The sequence below is a fragment of the Cryptomeria japonica genome, chromosome 10 (genome assembly GCF_030272615.1).
Source record: "Cryptomeria japonica chromosome 10, Sugi_1.0, whole genome shotgun sequence".
Classification (NCBI taxonomy): Eukaryota; Viridiplantae; Streptophyta; class Pinopsida; order Cupressales; family Cupressaceae; genus Cryptomeria; species Cryptomeria japonica.
The window spans coordinates 881344414-881358967 of NC_081414.1; positions in this window are offsets into that span (position 1 = coordinate 881344414).

Genomic DNA, 14554 nt, shown 5'->3' on the forward strand with positions numbered 1-14554 from the left:
ACTCTTTCTCTCACATAGACTATTCTTGTGTCATATGCGCTTGTACCTTCAGGGCAAATCCAATGAATCTGACAAAGAGCCTTTGAGCAATAGGGATTTCACTCAGTATAGAGTTTTTTATTATCACAAGAGAAAAGGAGGCAAGATCAATCCTGCTTTCTTTCCTAAAACTTGTATCACATACAACAAAGCTTGAGGGGAACCACCAACCCCTGAAAGAGAGGAAGAAGTAGAAACCCCCTTCATAACAGAAAGTTTTTATTAAGACACATATCTTATCCACTTTCACATCCAAAACATCACAAAATCACTCAACTCTCAAACACAAAGAGGTCTTGTCCTTAGTGCTTTCAAATATTTCTTAAACAAACCAAAAAATCATTTTTAGGGTGTCTCTACATCTAGAATCAATCATCCTAAAAGGAATTTCTACACATATAGATAGGTTAAAACTAGTTTATGAGTGCATCTTCTCATTACTAGGTAGCTTGGATTATAACACATCGCAAACCTTGCTATACCTCATCACATCATATTGTGAAAAAACACAAAAGCAATTCACAAAGAACTCTGTTGACATCCAAACTTTAGTATTAAAGATCTATCTTCCACCAAACATTTCACAAAAACTAGTATTCCATCAAACATTTCATCACCACCTCATAATCATTTTCACAAACATCAACTTTTAAAAACATGGCTCAAACAAGATCAATGAGAAATTGACAACCAGAAATTGAAGAGGAGGAAGAAAAAGTCAACGATTTTCATGAGGCCTTTGGAGGAGGCACTAATGATGAAGAACCCAACACTCCAACTCTAGAAGATATAGAAAGAGCACAACATAATCCAAAATTCAATAGTCTCTTTGATGAAATTCTTAGAAATAATGCCAATGCTCATTTCTTGAAACTCGCTGGAGAGGGTGCTAAACTTCCCTCCAATTTTGATACAACACAATTACGACAAACATCTAAGCAACATAGCCATCATGATGGTGGAGGAGGTAGAGATTACTTCTTCTATGACCCTAATCACCAAGGGAATCCTCAACCTCCTCCTCCTTCAAAAATAGACATGTTGAGGCAACAAGTATAAAATCTTGCCCAACAATTGAACAGTGGTGTGAAGACCCATCGATTATCACTTAACAACATTTGTCCATATCCATTTGATAGGAACATGCTTATGCAACCTTTTCCATGAGGGTTCAAAACACCCAAATTTGAAAAATATAGAGGCAAAGGAGATCCTAGGGACCATGTGTGATAATTTCACTCTGCTTGCTTAGAGGTGGCCTATAAAGACACATATTTGATGCACCTTTTTCCTCAAAGTTTGGGGGGCACAACCACACAATGGTTTTCACGACTGTGAGGTGGTATTAAAACATTTGAAGAACTAGTCCAAAAATTTATTGCTCATTATGTACACAACATAGAACGTGATGTCACCATGGCATATTTGTGCAACACAAAACAAAAACTAGGGGTGTTGTTCTCAACTTTCCTACAACGATGGAGACAATTGTCTAGCAGACGCTCCCTTCATCTACCTGAGCAAGAACTAGTGGAAATTTTCATTTCTGAATTAAATGATGAAATGGAATTTCATTTGGACATGAAAGGCACAAAATCCTTTGGAGAAATGATAACTCAAGGGCTCAAATGTGAAAGAGCCCTTATAAAAAAGGGACTTATCAGAATTTATAATGAAAATAAAGATGGTCCTCTTCCACACTATAATAGCGACAAACCAAAATTTTGGAACAAAAACAAGAATGTTGTCAATGATGGGATAGTGGATGTTAGAATAGTGAAAATTGCACAACATGTGGTTAGGTTTGTAGGACAAAATCCCCCTCCTAACAACAACACAATCAATAATACATAAAATAAAGGTCACAATACACAACATGAGGAGCCAAAACAAAAGCAACAAAGCTACAAGCCAAATCACACATATACACCCTTAGGGGAACCTATCAAAATGATCATATGATAATTAATATCCTCCATTCTTGTGACTTTACCAAAAACATCCAATTATGAGCCTCAAGTCAAGCCTCCATGGTGACAAGATCACGAACATTGTGAATTTCACCAAGGAAGAGGGCAGAAAACAAGTAATTGCCATTGGCTAAAATATCTTGTTTATAATCTTATTGATAGAGGTGAAATCAAAATTGATGGACATAACCCAAAACAATCTAATGATGATCACTTAATTTTCAAGAATCCATTTCCATCACATGATCAAAGGGGTCCTTCCACTTCAGGGAGAAACACAAATACCACAACCAATTACACACAAGCCGCATACAATTATACTATGAGTCACCTTTATGATGCGGATGAAAAAGTTGCAACTCTTACCATAAAAGATGAAAATACTACATGCAACGTTGTTATGCATCATAGAAAGATTACTATTCAAGTGACACCCCAAGGAATGATACCCCTCCCCAAACAATATAATCTTGTAGAGAAATTGGATAAGATGCCAACCCTCATCTTCATATTAGAGATTTTATGCTTATCCCCCTCACATAAAACAATCTTGGACCAATCTCTCCAAGAAGCGTTAGTCCCTGCCAACCTCAAAATAGATTAGTTTCAATCCATGGTTGGTAGTTTAATGTCATCACCATGTCTCACTTTTACCGAAAGTGACAACACATCCTTCCAACAACCCCATAATCCTTCCCTCCATATTGAAGGGTTCATAAACCAACATAGAATCAAGCGAGTCTTGATTGACAATGGAGCCGGCTTAAACATATGCACCTTGGATTTACTCACAACATTGGGTTATGCAATAGAATCAGTGGATGTCAACAAAAAGATAACCATCAAAGCATATGATGATGCAGAATGTTCTTATAAAGGAGCTATTATATTACCCATCAGGGTTGGGCCAGTGCTGAAGCATATAGTCTGCCAATTTCTAGACCTTCCTTTCCCATACAATCTTTTGTTAGGGAGACCTTGGATACATGTCATCCAAGGAGTCCCATCTACCTATCACCAATGTATCAAGTTTTCACATAATGGGGTAGAAAATACAATCCTTGGTGATGCTAATCCATTTGCATATTTTAATAATATTCACCATTAGCCATTTATCATCATACCTAACAATAGGGAACTATCCCTTCCTCATCATATGTTAATCCAGCCTATCTTTCCATCTTAACAACCCCTACACCAAAACAGGAGAAATTAAAAATGAAAATGGCTAAGGAAGGTCCCGATGAATATAATCTTAGCCAACTCTTTTGTGTTGGGAAGTTACTCACATCCCCTAAGACTCATGGAAAACCCCAGGGTTTACTTCAAACACCACTAGCCAAAAGAACTTGCACTTTGGCACAATTCACCCCTGGTAAAAGTCAAGAGGAGGAAACCATGAATGAAGACCTAGTAAAATGGATCTACATAGACCCTCCCAACAAATAAAGCCTAAAGGATAAGATTCCCACTAAAAAATATGGAAAAGGCTTCACTACAATGAAAATAATGGGCTATGATGGCCATAGTGCTTTAGGAACTTGCAAACAAGGACAACGAGAGCCCTTGAAACCTGAGTTGAAACCAAGAGATAAAACTGGAGTAGGTTTTCAAAGAGAACCCCTTCCTAAGCTTCAATTCAAAGGAAAACCCAACAAATCTGTGTATCAACCAATTAATCCAAGGATGCAATCCTTGAATATATCTGTAGCACCAGCAACCCCACTAGTAGCACCAACAACACCAGCAACCCCACCTCGAATAGTACATAAACTTGTAACTAATAAACTATTCAATTCAAAATATATCCCAGCCTAGTATAGTAATCGGATTCTGGAGAGTGATTCTAAGATAGACTCACATGAGTGGGAATGGGATTCAGTGTGCATTTAAATACTTCAAATGAGGAAGACACATCACCTCCACCACCTCGTAAGGATATACTAGCTTATAGAGAAGCATGGATTAAATTTTTTTGGGTTCCTAAGCTAGAAGAAACTTCCACAGGCTCTACATCAAATCCTATGCCCTAATCTGACAAGGAGAGTTCCATCAACGAACTTCATGACTCCATATTAACCCTCACTGATGCCTCCTACCAACTTAACTTAATCAATGAAGTGATACCTATCATTCATCCTGAACTCATTGAATGGAACCAGCCAAATCCCCCATGCCTTGACCATTTCCAAAATGATGATGCGCTCATAGAATTTCTAGAATAATGGGATAACATACCAAGCAAAGACCATAAAGCTAGGTTTTCCATTGAACTTAACAGTGCAACATACTTTGGGGCAGATGCCAAACCTTTTAGCTACAAAAATATTACAATAAAGCATGGATCTTCTAGTGAAAACCACACGGTGGCACTTTTTGATCCCAAAAGAGTAAAAACAAAGAGTGTATCCAAAGGTGAAAACCTCTCTGAGGCACCTGAGGATGAAAGGTTTGACACCCTCCCCTTTAGCACGAATCAGGAGAGGTCAACTATCCTAATAGAAGAAACAAAAGAATTCAATGTGGGGACCCCTGAGATTCCTCACCAAAATACATTTATCATATCTATTAACTCCTGAAGAACAACCCAAATTTGTGAAATTCTTCCAAAAATGCCAAATCAACTTTGCATGGTCTTCTGCAGACATGCCCGAATTAGATCTAGATTTGGTCATGCATCACCTAACTATAGCAGAAGGAGCTAAACCTTCTTGGTATTATGGATGTGTTGCATTAGTTTTGTCATTGATGTCAATACTTATCCTTTTGGAGATCTACATTATTGATTTAGCATTATGGTTATATTGGTTTACTGTTGAACCAACACATTATGTTCACGAGAAACTTCAGTGACTTATGCACAGTCACTGGTATATTGTTCACTGGTAGGTTATATGGTTCACTAGCACTGATGATGACTTGTTATCATCTGGAGATCACTTGATTATGTCAAAGACATGGTTTGAATACTTGGATTTGGTGTTTTGGTTATTGGTCTAATCGGGTTGATATATTTGTTGTTAGCAGCAGATTGGTCTAAATTATGGACCAGTATGCATTATCTATTCTAGATCAACATGACACGTTATGGAGATGATTTATTGATTGATTATTGTTGTAAATGTATTGAGCCGACATGATGCATTGCATCAAGACTTATTTATTTTATTGTAATATTCTTAGTGAGCCGACCTACACATTTGGTCTTAAGTTCTGTATATATGTAAGATCTCATTTGTGAGATGAGATATGGTATGGTATGTAAGGTTATGGTATGGTATTGTAACATGGTATATGCAAATATTGAAGATCATATGAGAAAACCATAGAGAAGGTTCAAGGAAGGTTTGAAGCTATTTGTCAGAGCTTAACCAGTATAGAATCCAACATTAGAGATTCTATTTTGAGAAGTACATTATTCTAGGATTTAACCATCCTACTGTAGTTATTGCGACTCCCATTTGAGTAGTGTGCTCTAGGCAGTTGGCCTTTCTGCATGTGCAGACCCCATTTGTATACACATACTATCTGCAGTAGTATCATTTGATTGTGGGTAAGTTTTCCCACGACGGCTTTTCCCCTTACAGGGTTTCCATGTCAAAATATTTTTGTTATGTGTTGTGGATGATGTTGCTCTTTCTATTTCATGCATTAAGTTTCACCAGTATTGATATTAACTGTTAATCTATTAACCAACATTAAGTTTGGTTTACCGATATTAAGTATAAAGTTTGATTAAGTTATAATTGGGTTGAAGTTCATTGACAACTGATTCACCCCCCTCCCCTCTTAGTTGCCTTCCAGTTCCTAACTATAGACATCTAAAAATGGTCAACACTTGCGGAGTCATACTTTAACATTAAAGCATTGCCTTATTTTAGGGTTTTTGCATTGCATTAACATTTCTTCTATGTTGTGCACTTGGTCTTTATCATTTGCAAGCATTGAGTCCTTCTTCTACATTCTTCATTTTTCTCCCTTTCGAATTAGGTCTTGTCGATAACAATCTCTAGTCATGATTTTGGTCGATCCTCATCCTTGTCAATTTTGTCATTTTGTGATCGATTTGTCATTGATCCTTGTCCTTTTTTCAATCTTGTCACCTTGCGATTGATTCGTCATCGATCCTTGTCCTTGTCAATCTTGTCATTTTGCGATCGATTCATCATCGATCCTTGTCCTTGTCAATCTTGTCATTTTGCGATCGATTTGTCATCGATCCTTGTCCTTTTCAATCATGTCAATTTGGATCAATTAGTCATTGTTCCTCGTCAATTGGTGCCTATCAATTGATCTCTTTGTCAATCTTGGTCAATTTGTCAACCAATCTCAATCATTTTTCAGCATTGGTCCTTTGTCAATCAAAATCATGATTGAATCGGCATTAATTTCTTGTTGTCATGACCTAATTCTTTGTCCTCTTATTTCTAGGGTTTTTATGATTTGATCATTAAATCCTTTTCTTCTTCTTGGTGGGTTAAATAAATCTATTTATTTAGTCCTGGGTCTTTTCATGAATTAATTAATGGATGAAAAATTATTAATTAATTCACATAATTTTCTAATTTCATCAATGTCTAATTTCCTAATTTCCAATTCATCATTTCTAACCTTATTTATTAATTACTCCTAATTCCTAATTTTCTATTTCTCCTATTTTCTTCAATTTTTCTAATATTTCTCCTAATTTCATGGGAATGGCATTTCAATTTTGTTAATTTGTCATAATTTGTCAATCAATCAATCTTGCATAGAAAGTGTCAATTTTGTCATAATTTGTCATATTTGTCATTCTTGATTTGAAATTTCCTTTCAAATCTCTTCATGCTAATCTTGTCATCTCTCCAATTTGTCTATAAATTGGATGATTTTTTTCTTCAATCGGGGAGAATCAATCACGATTCTAGTATCCTTACGCTACCACTTCACCTTGTCAATCTTGCTTTCATGCTATGCTTTTGCACTTGTAGGTGAGATCCACAAACAAAGTAATTTGAAGGAGAAAGAAGGACAATGGAGAATTATGGAGGAGATATTCACGTTTGCATCTAGTTTGCTTTGATTTCATTTTGAATATCTTGTCTTCATGCCTTTATTGATTGTTTTTAGGATTTCTTATCATTGCAATCTAGTTTTTGTTATTGAGCTAGTTTAATGTCTATTTGCTTTGATGGTTTCCAGATTCCTAGCTACATTTTCTGGTGAACCCGATGTGAACTAACCCCTTAACCATGTTTTTGAGTGCTTTTGAGCTGATTAGCAGTTGAAAACCCAAGAAACAAGGCAACTCAGGGCTTTCTGGACACTTGTGCGCCTGTGTAGGAGGGATCTGCGCCTGTGTCAAAGAGATTTGCGCCTATGTCAAGGCATTCTGCACCTATGTCAAGGCATTCTGCTCCTATGTTGAGACATTTTGTGCCTGTGTGAGGCCAGAAACAAAGGTGAAACCAGTGTTTTTACTTGCAAATTACTTTTGCCTTCATTCTGTTCTTATATTCTGGTTTTTCTTTGGTACTGATTCTCTATGCAACACCTTGGCATTATGTGTGATGAAGACTAAAAATAAAACTACTAACAAATCTTATGCAGGATGCAGTCAAAGACTTTCACTAAAACATCTTGCATGTGAATTTTAAAGTAGTTGCACATTTCGTTTCTTAAAGGTTAATGAACACCATGCATGATTTGTTTGCTTTTAGTTTGATTGCATGTTTTAACCCTAAGAATTGGGCCTGCCTCCTGATTTGCCTGGCACTTCGCATAGGCATTGGTGAGAGGGAATGACCCTAAGTGGTGATGGGCTAAAACCAAGCTCTTCCGAACCACTCTAAATAACTGTGGATGCAACGAAAGTTGTAGACAACGGGTGCTGGAATGGTATTGCGGCGATTTATTCGCCGGATCAATACCCACCTGAATGGATGCCCTTACTAGAATCTCTTGTTTTTAGAGGCCAAAATCCTTCTATCTTTTGACTCAGGCATTGTGATATGCACATGCTGAAGACACCTCTCTTGTACTCCTCAGTTAGAGATAGCAAGTTCTTGGAAAGTGATGCCCCTTGAACTCGAAGCTTGGTATGCTCGAGAAGTGAGTGCACTGTAAGGGGGAGCCAATGCTACCAAGCGTCTAGCTATCCGGTTGAGTGTTGTATTTCAGGCAGAGGATTCAACAAATATTACCCTTGCTAGCCATAGGATTCATTGTAAATGTGCTTGATTGTCTTGAGTCAAAGTCAAACAAACATTTTGTCTTTCGCGATTGTCAAAGGTTAAATCAAAAACAAACTTTCAAAAGTGCTCATAATCAACTTGGACTTTCAAAATCAACAAACTTCAATTCAAAACAAAATCTAAACAAAAGTCCAAATTTGTCCAAGTATTCATCCAACATTTGAACATGGCTTGTCAAAATATTGAATACCTTTGTTTCAAAATTTATATCACTTTAGGCTAGGTTTTGCATAGTCCAACTTAGGTCCTAGGACATATTGTCATCTCCCTTCATTTTAGTCCTTTTTCAAGCATCCTAATTTTGCACTTAGGTTCAAAATCATTTCCCTAAGTTTGCATTTCATTGTCATATCTAGGCTAGATTTCCATTTAGGTGTCATTCCTGCATTATCCTTGTCATGCTAAAATTAGGTCTTGCCTAGGTTACATTTCGCATGTTCCAAGTCATTGGTCTTCACATGTCCTTGTCATTGTATTATCATTTTGTCTTGACTTCATCTTGTCATATCATATCCTTAGATTGTTTTCATGTCATATCCTAAGTCATTGTCATAATCATTGCCTTCTTGCATTTAGTCTCAAAAATTTGGTTTGTCAAACTTGAAAAATCAAAACTTTGGATGATACCCTAAGTTGTTGTTAGGGAGTCTTGACCTTGTCTAAAATTTGTCCTTTTGTTAGTATCATTTTTGTCAAACCTAGCTTAGTATCCAAGCATATAGGTGAGACATTGTCAATTTGTCCTATTGTCATTTGGTCCTTTGTCCTTTAAGGTCTTGACTTCATTCCAACTTCCTAAGGTTGAGTCTTTAGGTTTGCATTTCAAAAAGTTCATCCAAATCTTGAAAAACAACAAAAACATAGGCTGCATTCTTGCCATAGATTGCATTTTCATTTATTTAGGTTGCATTTAGTTTCATATCATACATCATCCTTTTAAAATCCAAAAAAATCCAAAAAAAATATTGCATTTGCATAGTGACATGCCTATTGAAACAAGGTCAAAATATAAGAAGATGGGTGAACCAACATATCAACCCATGGACAACTTATCGAACTCACAGTTTCAACCCACTCAAACCTTGCAAATTGAAGGTTCGTCAAACACATCATTACCACCATATGGAATGGTTCAACTTGGACCACCTCCATTATATGAACCAGTGTTTGTACCCATGAAACCGAGATATGGGAGTGTTCCACTATCACTAAGAGAAAATACGCCTTTTGACTGGAATCAACCAAACCTGCAACATAAAATTCAAAAATTACATGAAGAACAAACTCTTTCACAGGGATTTGGTTTAGATCAAGGCGTTCAACAAGAAATAAATCCAAATGTTTTACCAGATTCTTCATCAGATTCTGATGCTTCCGATGATGTTGATATGTTCCTTAAAGATCCGAAGTTGACAAAAAAGATGGATAAATTCTTGAACAAGGTCTTTAAGATGTTCCCACAAAAATATCTTGACATGATGAGTAATGTGACCTCCTCAAGTGAGCAAATTAATGTACAAAAACAACAAGGCGGTGAGCTATTAAGTTTTTCTTCACATCCAAACAAAGAAAATGTGCAACAAGAAACTCAACACACCTTGATGAGTAAACGTGCTTCAAAAACGTTGACAGTGACTATTCCACAAAAGTCACCATTTGAAACAATAAACAATCCATTATTTAATACAACACCTTTAGTACAAGATCAAATGATGGCCACACAAATGTTGACAACTATCCCTCAACAAGAAATGATTCCTCAAATGATTTCTAGTGGATCAAAATCTAAGACGCAAGAAAGCTTTACAACTGGAATGCCTGATCTTACCAATGTCCAAAACAATTCCACAATGCAGCAAAGTTCCTATGTCCCATTAAGTTCAACATATTTGCCAAATACTCAAGTACCTGTTATGCAAAATATTGTGACAGATCCTTTGATAATGGCAACACAAAGAGCCACAAATAGTGGTTTACACCAACAGCAAGTGTTACAACAATTGAGTAATACACAAAAGGTAAAATTGAATGTGCAAACAAGCAATGCACAACAACAACAATATTGCATTCAACAACACGTTGCAGTGTCTTCTGCACCATTACAAGTTAATTTGAACTTGAAACCACCACAATGGATTGGACAAACAACATAGCAAGTCAATGCAAGTGCCATACCCCATCTCAAGGAGAAACAACAAAAAGCTCCCAAACAAAGTTTTTTGCAAATGATGGGATTTACATCAAGACAACAACAATTGGAACAAAGTCAACAAATTCCAATTTGTCAGCATCAACAACAACATGTGCCTCAATATGTGCCAAGACAAACAAATTATCATACTTCACAACCACAATTGATGTCCATGCAATATCAACAACACCCTCAATTGCAATATCAACCAAGGCTACCAATCATGATTCCACCACAAGAAGCACAACAACAGAGTCAATGTCAAGGCACAACACAACCACAACAACAAGAGCTGTATCAAGAACTTTATATGCCAGAGACACCAAAGACAACAATTTTTAAGCATCAACAGCCAATGGAGAGCAGGATGTACAAAGAGTACACCCAAGAGTGAATGATGAAGTTCCAAAATCTTCAATACCTGACACATTTGCACAATAGCTTGAGAATTTGCAATGACAAGTCAACGCATTGGAAACCAAAGGGACAAAGAAATTGTACATAGATCAAGATTTATGTCCTAATCCATTTGACAAGAGCTTGTACATGCCTCCCTTCCCTAAGCATTTTGAGGCACCTAATTTTGAGAAATATAAAGGGAATGGCAATCCAAAAGACCATATTTGAGCATTTTTCACAGCATGTACTGAAGTGAGTTATGAGGAAACATATTTAATGTGCTTATTCGCACGAAGCCTCACAAGACAAGCCATGGATTGGTATTTGCATTTGCTAGGGAATATAAAGACTTGGTCAGAATTGTCTCAAAAGTTTATATCCCACTTCGCATTTAAATTGATAGTGAAGTGACCATGTCAGATTTATCCAACACCAAGCAAAAGCAAGGTGAACCATTAGTGACTTTCTTGCAATGATGGCAAATCTTGTATAGTCGTTCTTCCCTAGATATACCTGAAGAACAACAAGTGAACTTATTTATTCAAAATTTGGTCCTAGAAATGATGTATGAACTCAAATTGAAAAGTCCCAGTACCATTGAGAAACTCATTAAGAAAGGGATGAACATTGAAACTGCTCTTGTAGCTAAGGGAATCATTAAGCTCAACAAAGATAGTGACAACACAAACAATTCAGGGGACAGAAATAGATTTTGGTACAAAAATAAGAATGTCACTAATGATGGAGTTGTTGATGCAAGAGCAGTGAATGCAAATCAACCCACATTCACAATAAAGAAATTGAGTGCTCCTAATATGTTGGCTATGGAACAAAATCAAACACTAGCAAGCAATGTTACTCAACAGCCGCAATACCAACAATATACTCAACAATATAATCAACAACAAGGTCAGCAACAAAATGAGCAATGAAAACCTTTCCAATCAAGGGATGGGCCTCCTCGATAGTTTACACCAGTGGGAGAGCCTATTGAGTTAGTAATGAAACAATTAATACAAGCAAAGCTTATCAAGTTACCAGATATCAAGGCAGAACCATTGGTAAAGCTGCACTGGTGGAATGATAATGCATATTGTGAATACCATCGGTCAAAAGGACATAAAACCTCATCGTGTTTTCAACTGAAACATATGATTCAAGACTTGTTAGATCAAGGAGTAATTGAGGTAGACCCGCCCAACGCGACCTGTAACACTGATCATACAATTTTTAAAACTCCTTTGCTTGATCATGATAAGGGTAAAGCATCTTTTTCAAACTCTACCCAAACAACAAATCTTAATTATGCAAATACTAGTTATAACAATGTCATCAATTGTTTTCGAGCATCAAATGAGTATGTTTCCACCATAAGAATAAAGGGACAAGATCCTTCTTGCGCAGTCACCACTCATTGATCCAAAATAGTCCTGAATGGAGCTCCTACAATTCCTCCCAAATCAACTCCTATGAGTCATTATAATCTCCTAGATCATCTAGGGAAGACACTTGCACAAATATCAATTCTTGAGTTTTTGAAAATGTCTCCTATGCATCGCGGAGTCCTAGATAAAGCTTTAACTGAGTCCATTGTCCCGACAGACATTGATGTTGACCAGTTTCAAGCCTGAATTGGACATCTAGTTGTTTCCCAACACATCGCCTTTTCTGATAACGATATTTCTCCTGATAAGCTCCCTCATAATGATCCTTTACATCTTGAAGTCTTTGTCCATAATTGCAAGATCCGATGAGTCTTGATAGATGGCAGAGTAGGTCTTAACATCTATACCTTGAGAGTAGTCATTGGTCTTGGTTATACAGAAAATGACATTGCTTCTTCCCAAAGAATAACAATCAAAGCATATTATGATGTTGAGCGCCCATCTAAAGGGGTAATTTCATTGCCTATTAGAGTTGGTCCAGTGACAAAAAACACTTTCCTGCAGGTCCTAGACCTCGATCTCCCTTACAATATGATTCTTGGTCGTCCATGGATCCACACAATGAAAGCAGTTCCATCTACTTATCATCAGTGTTTAAAATATCCTTACAATGGGACTGAGATAACAATTCCAAGAGATCGTAATCCATTTCAATTTTGTGATAATCTAAAGGATTCCCCGCAGCAATAAGTCCCAGTCAATAGAGAGGCCCACTCACATAATTATGTGGATCCTAATGAGTTGTTAGATGCTGTCAAAGGAAAATTGAAGATACGGGACCAAGGATGTGGAGAGTATTCAATGGCTCAAACATTCCTCATTGGGAATTTACCAATATCTCCAAAATCACATGGCAAACCACATTTGTTGCAAAAGGAACCTAAGATAGTCATTTAATATCAACCCCCCACTACATTTACAAAATGGGGTGAACTTAACAAGGAAACTTTGGATGATGATGTAATAGATTGGCTTTCTAAGGATCAACCTAATAAACCACCTATCAAGTTGCTAGTGGAGTGGTATGGAAAAGGGTTTACTATACTGCAGAAAAAGGGATATGATGGTTGCAGTGGTTTGGGCCCTAACAAGAAAGGAAGATTAGAACCTATTATACCTAAGATGCAACCTCCAACTTTAGGGTTAGGTTTTGTACCATTGTGAATTGGAACCTCGTCTCCCAAAGTGACCACGTGTGGAAAGGGGCGTGACTCTGATGATGAAACAATACTTGAGGATACCCAACCTAAAACTGATTCCAATGAATGGGAGTGGAGTTCTTTTTCTTCTAGCTCCTATGCCCTTAAAAATGTTTTCCTTGACCCTGATGATTTGCCCATGGAAGATAAACATGAAATAACTTGCCCGCCTAAAACATGTCCTAATTCTTGGATAGAGTCATTCTGGGACCCAAGCTCTGAATCAGATATGAGCAGTTCAGACAGTGATACCACAGACATTTACATCTTTACCATCTTGGCCCTCTCTCTCCTTAAAACTGATGATGACATGGCCCTTGTCTATCCTCAGCTTATCCAACATGACCAACAAGAACCACTCACATTAGATTGTTTTCAAAATGACGAAGCCATTGCAGAATTCCTTGGACTACGAGAAGGCATATCACGAGGTGATCATAAGGCTGGGTTTGCTATTGATTTAGATTCCACAACATATTTTGGGGAGTCAACTCCATCTTCTAGTCATAAAAATGAAAAAGAAAAAGAAAAAGTAAAAAATCAAAAGAATGGGTCTTTGAGTGAAAACCGTAAGGCACTCTCTGACCACAGAAAAGTGAAAATAAAAGATGTACCTATGGGTGAAAACCTCTCTGAGGTGCCCAAAGGTGGAAGATTGGACATACCCTCGTCAAGTCAAGATAAATCAACATTGCTTATGGAAATGACTGAAGAGATAAATCTAGGTACACCTGACAACCCTAAGGTCATTCATTTCGCTGCTTCTTTATCAAAACAAGAAAAGATAGATTTTGTCAATTTCTTTCTTGAGAAGAAGATCAATTTTGCATTGTCTTATGCAGATATGCCCGGCCTTGATCTAGAATTAGTCCTTCATCACTTGCCATTAAAATTAGATGCCAAGCCCATCAAACAAAAACTCAGAAAGATGCATCCCCAAGTGGCTCTCTTAGTCAAAGTAGAACTCAAAAAATTATTAGATGTGGGCTTTATCAAACCAATTGATTATGTAGATTGGATTTCAAATTTGGTACCAGTTAGAAAAGTAATTGGGGGCATAAGAATCTATATGAATTTT